The 7,500-nt window shown below is 47.9% G+C and overlaps 1 protein-coding gene, 1 long non-coding RNA gene and 1 pseudogene across 3 annotated transcripts in view; 2 read left to right on the top strand and 1 right to left on the bottom strand.

Annotated features, from left to right (window-relative positions):
- LOC135089811 (carbonic anhydrase-related protein 10-like) overlaps nucleotides 1-7,500 on the top strand; it is a 137,110-nt gene that overhangs the window by 23,494 nt on the left and 106,116 nt on the right. The gene's annotated exons all lie outside the window — the stretch shown is intronic.
- LOC135089815 (uncharacterized) overlaps nucleotides 1-7,500 on the bottom strand; it is a 220,403-nt gene that overhangs the window by 116,353 nt on the left and 96,550 nt on the right. The gene's annotated exons all lie outside the window — the stretch shown is intronic.
- LOC135096826 (U2 spliceosomal RNA) lies at nucleotides 3,279-3,390 on the top strand (annotated as a pseudogene).

Below are 7,500 nucleotides of genomic sequence, written 5' to 3'. Positions count from 1 at the left end.
CTCTCTCAGCACCTGTCACATCCATTGAGTACTGGAGCCGACAGCAATTTGGGTCACGCGAACCAGCCTCAGATTACCTTGAATGAACCAAAAGCTCTGTGTACCTTGCATTTACATGGAAATTCTCTCTCTCTCTCTCTCTCTCTCTCTCTCTCTCTCTCTCTCTCTCTCTCTCTCTCTCTCTCTCTCTCTCTCTCTCTCTCTCTTTTCCATGTTCTCTAAGCCTGTTTCCTCTCGCACTGGTCTAATTCTTTTCACTACATTTCCTCTTGCCTCTTTTCTTCCCCTCTTCTTCCTCTTCCCCTTGCCTCTTCTTTCTCCTCACCTTCCTACTTAACGTTTTCTTTTAGTTATTCCTCTTCCTCTTCCTTCTCTGATTTGCTTTTTTTTCCTCTCCTTGTTTTACTGGTTTCCTTGTATTTTCTCCTCCTCCTCCTTCTCTATCTGTTCTTCCTCCTCCTCCTCATCTTCCTCCTTTTCCTTGTCCTCCTCTCCCTTCTTCTCTTTCTCTTCCTCCCCCTCTTCTTTCTGTTCTTGATATCCATCCTCTCTCTTTTCTTGACCCTCTTTCTACCTCATCCTTCTTTTCTCCTACTCGCCCTTGTCCTCCTCCTCCTGCTCCTCCTCCTTGATACGTCTCCATCAGGCTGGCATCCTCCCCACTCTGTCTTCCTAACATCTCCGCAACATTGTGTGTGACAGCAGCCACTCCCCCTCCCTTATTCTTTGTCTCTCTCATCTGTTACTCTGTCTCTATCTTTCTGTCTGTGCCTCTCTCTCTCTCTCTCCTCTCTCTCTCTCTCTCTCTCTCTCTCTCTCTCTCTCTCTCTCTCTCTCTCTCTCTCTCTCTCTCTCTCTCTCTCTCTCTCTCTCTCTCTCTCTCTCTCTCTCTCTCACTCTCTGTTTGTGTGTGTGTGTGTGTGTGTGTGTGTGTGTGTGTGTGTGTGTGTGTGTGTGTGTGTGTGTGTGTGTGTGTGTGTGTGTGTGTGTGTGTGTGTGAATTCATCCACTCCCTAACAAACTAAGCCTGAGTATTGCCTCATTACCTACAAAAAAAGAGTATGATATCTTTTTTAAGGAATTAAGTATCAAGAGGCGAAATTAATTCCACGTCTGGCACCTTCTGTCCTTCAAAAATGATGAGCTTGGGATGAGACGGACAAACTAACGACTTTCATTCATTATTTTTAGTTTACTCACTCATTCCTATTTCAGTTCACCCTATTTTATCTCATTTTATTATCTTTCAGTTGTAAAGTGTCACATTTTACTCCGTATGTTAGTGTAATGAGTTTATTTTATCTTCAATTGTAAGCTAACACATTTTATATTTTATTTCCATTTCAGCTTACTTTATCTTATCTCGTCTTATTATCCTTCAGTTGTAAATTAGCACCTTTCATTCCATATATTAGTTTACAGAGTTACTTCTATTTCAGTTTACCTAATTTTCTCATCCTATTACCTTTTTCCTTAAGAAATTATAAAAAAGGAAAGGAGAGAAATACGCCAAAACTTTAAAGTAATACTAAAAGCTTCACATATCTTCCCTCTTATCTTACACAAATAAGAAGCAATATAATAGAATTGGTGTAAATAGGAAGGAACGTCTATCAAGTATATCAAGGGATAAAACTAACGGAACTTTAAAACGTGGACTGACTGCCCCACATAAACCGTAGCACAGTCAGCAGTACAAACTTAATCTCTCCTTGCCTCTACTCGAAGCCATCCTCGGTGAGTGAGTGAGTGAGTGAGTGAGTAAGGTGTGTGAGTGAGGCAGCCTTCAGGTTCCATCTCACTAACGACCAAAGGGTGCCGAGCTGCGTATCGTGTATAGTCTGTAAGGGGCTGTGTACGCACATTACCTTACAACAATCTCTCTCTCTCTCTCTCTCTCTCTCTCTCTCTCTCTCTCTCTCTCTCTCTCTCTCTCTCTCTCTCTCTCTCTCTCTCTCTTTCTCTCTCTCTGTGTGTGTGTGTGTGTGTGTGTGTGTGTGTGTGTGTGTGTGTGTGTGTGTGTGTGTGTGTGTGTGTGTGTGTGTGTGTGTGTGTGTGTGTACGTACATTTGTCTGTCAATGTCTGTTTCTGTCTGTCTGTCTGCGTGCCTCTCTCTCTCTCTCTCTCTCTCTCTCTCTCTCTCTCTCTCTCTCTCTCTCTCTCTCTCTCTCTCTCTCTCTCTCTCTCTTTCTCTCTCTCTCTCTCTCTTTGAACGGCACATCGTAGAAATCCCAAAAATCCAAAATGGCTTCACTACGAACATTTCTCTCCCAATTAAGTCTCATTACGTTGCCTCCCCGCTGAAGGGAAGCGCAAGGCAATTGTGAGGCACACGAACCTCTTTTTAACCAGCTAATAATGTGCATTTGATTGTATGCATCAATTCTCAGGAAAAGTGTTCTTCCCTTTCTAAACTCCATTGATTCCATTGACAAAATCATTTAGAACATCTCGATTTTACTCATCTGTTATTTACCTCTACACTGGTTAAGTTTTGTTGTGTCCTATGTATTTTTAATAAGAACAGACAAGTGAGGAAAATAAATGGAAAGAAGGTGAATAATAAATAAAAGCTGTTCGGCTAATTGTCATTGCGAACTGTTGATAGTGCTAAATGTTAATCATATCTAATACGGTAGTACTCGGTTTTGCTTTGCACGGCACTATTAGTAGTACAGACGAAGGTATGAACTGGTATGGACACGTAAGACAAAGGATGAGCAATATGTGGGCTAAGGAATGGTGGATCTCAATGGGGGATATAAGGAGACGAGGTTGACTGAAGAGTGTGTGTGTGTGTGTGTGTGTGTGTGTGTGTGTGTGTGTGTGTGTGTGTGTGTGTGTGTGTGTGTGTGTGTGTGTGTATTTCTCCGTGTGTGTGTGTGTGTGTGTGTGTGTGTGTGTGTGTGTGTGTGTGTGTGTGTGTGTGTGTGTGTGTGTGTGTGTGTGTGTGTGTGTGTGTGTGTGTGTGTGTGTGTGTGTGTGTGTGTGTGTGTGTGTGTGCGTGCGTAAGTGTGTGTGTGTGTATGTGTGTGTGTGTGTGTGTGTGTGTGTGTGTGTGTGTGTGTGTGTGTGTGTGTGTGTGTATACAATGGTATACACCATTAGCAGTATCGCAACCAATCAGACTTAACCGGGGCAGTGTCATAACCAATCAGGTTCCACCGAGGAGGCATGTCTGACACTCAACTCCAAGCTGTTCCCTCCACCTTTCTCTAGTTCATTTGATACTAAATATTACCAAGCAGCACCTACCGCGGAGCTGTGTCATACTACCATCGCTTCTCAGCCTTCTGGCTAAGATCAAAGTGCAGTATCTGTTCTTACACAGCATTCACGCACCATGGGACAAAGCAACTCTACCAAAGTTTGGGCTACTGTGACCCTTCCCCCCGATGCTCCCCGCCTGCACAAGGTGTCTTTCAAGTACGAGAAGGTGACCTGCTGGGGCATCCGTAAGAAGACCATTGCAGTCTTTGCCTTCCCCAGCAATGCGTGGCGGACACTCCCGGAGGGCGCGTCCACGAACAAGACTGTCAAGGCCGCGGCAGTACACCTGGACCACCTCCGGAGAGAGGCCCCCTACTGTTCGACAGTGACAGCCAAAGGGAAGGTCGGCAAGAAGACGGTGTTCGCCGTCCCTCTGTACCTCGGGGAGTTGCTCTCCGCAATGACTCTCTCCCGAACACAAGGACGGACATGTACTCTCAACTTGGATGTAGTTCGGATCTCGCAGCTCAAGGAAATCTCGGCCGGCAGCACCACGACTTCCGCGGAAACTGGGGCGTCCTCCAGCTCCTCCACAAAGGAATACGCGCTCCGCTGTAATGGGTGGCTGTGGTGTGGCGACTCTGATGCTGACGTGATGCGGCTGATGGACCAGCCCCCGTCAGTGGCGACAGAGGAGAGCCCACCACTGCCTCACAACAGCACCAGGACAACTGAACGGAAAGAAAAGATCCCCGTTTCCTTGCCGCCGGGACGATATGAAGTAAGAATAATTATCCACAGCGTTCACGGAGCCTCTACATTTGGGGAGCTTTTCCCTGACGTCTACGTGAAGGCAAGAATGATGAACTCAGGTACTGACTGGTGCCGCACCGACGTGCACAAAAACAGCGTCGGTGGAGTGGCGTTGTTCGAGTACCGGCTCGTGCTGCCGCTTTTCCAGCGCCCAGTGAGGACGCGCACCAGGAGGCTGGACCCAGTACTGCACTTGGTGGTGATGGACGAGGACACGTCTACTTCCGACGACAAGATTGGCAGCATCAGGCTTAACCTGGAGGACCTGCCAGCTCCCGACGAGCTGAAGTCGTGCAGCTTGGCCTCGCTCAACAACGAGACGGTGAACCTGTTCGACCCGTCTGCCATCAAAATGATCTGGTCCGAGAGCGCCACCTTCCAGCGTGAACTGACCGGTTATTGGCCTGCCACCAGGAAGAAAACGTTCAACAGAGAGCTGAAGGCAACGTGCAGCGTCCTGATGACCATTCAGCTCCTGAGCGCGAGGGAGGCAGCCAAGTACCCCGCGGATTCCGGAAACAAGGAGGGCCCGGGCAATCGCTTTCCGAGGCTGGCTAGACCCAAAAGGGAACACGGTAAAATTTTAAGTAAACTTCTTTATACCCAGGTTGAAATGGTGGAGGCCATTATCGAGGGTGTCACCGGCGTTCCGAGTATCGGGCTTTTTGCCGTGGTCGTCGCCTTAATCGTTGCTTTCTGGTTCACCGTGACACTTGAACCCCTGGCGCAATTTGCGAAGCAGAACACTAAGGCGACCATGGGCATCGCCTTTTCCTGCGGGTTGTTGTTAAATCTTTGGATGCATTTTTGGCATTTCTTTACGGACTTGAGAAACTCTGTGGAAGGAACCAAGGTCTCGTCAGCCATGCGTGTTTGTGACGGCGGCGGCGGCGGTAACAGCAAGAAGGGTCCACTATTTCGAGACACTGTTGGACGCGTGCACGACGCCCCTTGCACCTCTGTTCAGACCAGACAGAACGCCACACAAAGAAGGGCGTCCCGGCGCGCTGCATCACAACGCAGCTTTTCGGCCAAACAAACTGGAAATCCAGCGAAGGCGACAGTAGGATCTGCAAGAAACAAGCAGGTGCCGACGCGAGCACACCGGGCCATCAACTTCGGGCGCAGATTTACAGGGCGGGCACGCCGGCCTGCAAGTGGCGACAGCGGCGGCGTGAGTGTGCAGGACGGGCAGGGCTGTGTGCAGGCTGCCACACGGAGCAATAAAGTAGTCGGGCAGCGGCAGCAACAAGAGAGTGTTTGCAGTGCCCTGAGGGAAGAGGAACACCCGCACAACACTGCCGATGACCTGTCTCACTCTGAAGGCCTCGCCTGCAACTCTGTCCTGCAAGAGAAGGGTGAGGGTTAGAGCGAGAGTCTTCATGCTGGCCAAGCCCCACCAACGTCCCAGCAGCGGGGGGGAGAGGAAGAGAAAGCAGCGCTGTCGCCAGAGCCACATCAGCCAGCCACCAGACAGCAAGGCGGCCAGTCAGGCTCACGAGGCCAGGTGCCCGCCACTACAAGACGCCTCATCCAAGGGGTTCACTGGATGTGTCACCGTGCGCCTCAGCGTTACGGTGCCGCCCAGCGTCCGCAAGCTGCCGGACCGTGTGCGGCTAGTGGTGAAGGAACGCGGCGCCTTATTATTCCCGTATCGCCGCAAAGTGGCCTCTGTCCCCCTCCCCCTCGCCAGCTGGAAGCGTCTGCCGGGTGCTGTCTGGCAGAGCACCACGGTGCAGGACGTGGCCCTAGATGTAGCTAAGCTGATGCACAAGGCACAATGGAAGCGCCTTACAATGCAAGCGTATTGTTTTCACAGCAGCAAGGTGTACCACAAGGCCCAGGGCAGCCTGCAGCGTCTCCTGCAGGTGGGAGACTACCAGGAGCTGCTGCTCGACCTGCACTACCCTGGTCTTCCTCTCGAGAGGAAGACAGTTCCAGATATTAGATGATTAAAGAAAAAATGTTTGCCTTTAATTGATTGAAATCACTTACCTTTTAATTTGAAGTCATTGCTTTTTGTAAAATTTGCTTGGTTGAATGTTAGGCAGAGTTCAGTACTCATATTTGTGAAACCCTTAACAATTTTGCAAAGCAATATCAGGTCCCCTCTTAATCTGTGTTTTGACAGGAAGAACAAATTGAGCTCTTAGTTCTTTAAGGCGTTCCTCGTTGGATTTATTGCAAAGCCTTGGGATAATTTTTGATACTCTACATTGCATTTTTTCTAATTTCTCAATATTTTTTTTTGTACATTATATTCAAGATGAGGACGTACAAGTGAGTTATACAAGGTCAAGATTATTTTCTCAGATTTGAAAGTGAAAAATCTTATGAACCCTATTAATTTATTGGCAATTTTAATGACTTTCGGTGCAATGTTTGCTTGGTTTAAGATCTGTTGACATTAAAACTCCCAGATCTTTTTCAACATCCACACTTTTGATGGGCATATTACATATTTTATAATTTTTCTCGCGAGCTGCTATTACCTATGTGTAATACGTGGCATTTGTCAAAATTAAAGTTCATAAACCACTTTTTCAGACCATTCAATGAGAGTGTCTATGTTATTTTGCAAAATTTGACCTTGGGTTTGTGAGTCAGCCTTGTTAGCAATCTTAGTATCATCTGCGAATTTTGACAATTTCCTTATGATCCCTCCGTCAATATCAGTGATATTTATTATGAAGAGGATCGGGCCTAAGACTGATCCTTGAGGAACGTCACCAACTTGAAGATTTACCGTTCATTACTACTCGGAGGAGAAGGAGGAGGAGGAGGAGGAGAAGAGGAGCAAAAGGAAATGGAGGAGGAAGAGGAGGAGCAAGAGGAAGAGGAAGAGAAAGAAGAGGAAGAGGAGGAGGAGGAGGAGGAGGAGGAGTAAAAAGAGGAGGAGCAAGTTTTAATGCGGTTTCTAGTCTAGTCTAGTCAAGCAGTCACAGTTTCCGTTATCATAACCCCATGGTGTGACACTTTATCGACAAGGTGTCATGCAGTTACTCACTGTCACTGTTGTGGTGGCTCTCTCCAACCCTTGTTTATGTACATGTGCAAGCAGGAAAATCCAAGACCTCGCCCACAGCAAGATACATCGTTGAGCAAAGTTGCTTTTCAGTGACAACACATAATAATTATTTACTGTGCTTAGAGTACGAAAAATTATTCTGAATAATAACCTGGTATAATGTTTGGTAATAATGAGACTCCTCCTCCTCCTCCTCCTCCTCCTCCTCCTCCTCCTCCTCCTCCTCCTCCTCTATCTTCCCCCCCTTTCCCCCCTCCTTCCCCCTCTCCTCCTCCTCCTCCTCCTCCTCCTCCTCCTCCTCCTCATCCTCCTCTTCCTCCTTCTCCTCCTCCTCCTCCTTCTCTCGTGCTGAGGAGCCTTCTCCTGTGTTGAGGAACCTTCTTCTATGCTGGAGGAGCCTTCCCCTGTGTTATCCTGTCTCTCTCACTTGAGTAGAATAATTACCCAA

The sequence above is a fragment of the Scylla paramamosain genome, chromosome 3, assembly GCF_035594125.1.
Source record: "Scylla paramamosain isolate STU-SP2022 chromosome 3, ASM3559412v1, whole genome shotgun sequence".
NCBI classification, from domain to species: Eukaryota; Metazoa; Arthropoda; class Malacostraca; order Decapoda; family Portunidae; genus Scylla; species Scylla paramamosain.
Note: the sequence above shows the minus strand (reverse complement) of the source record. Positions and strands in the feature narration are given on the sequence as shown.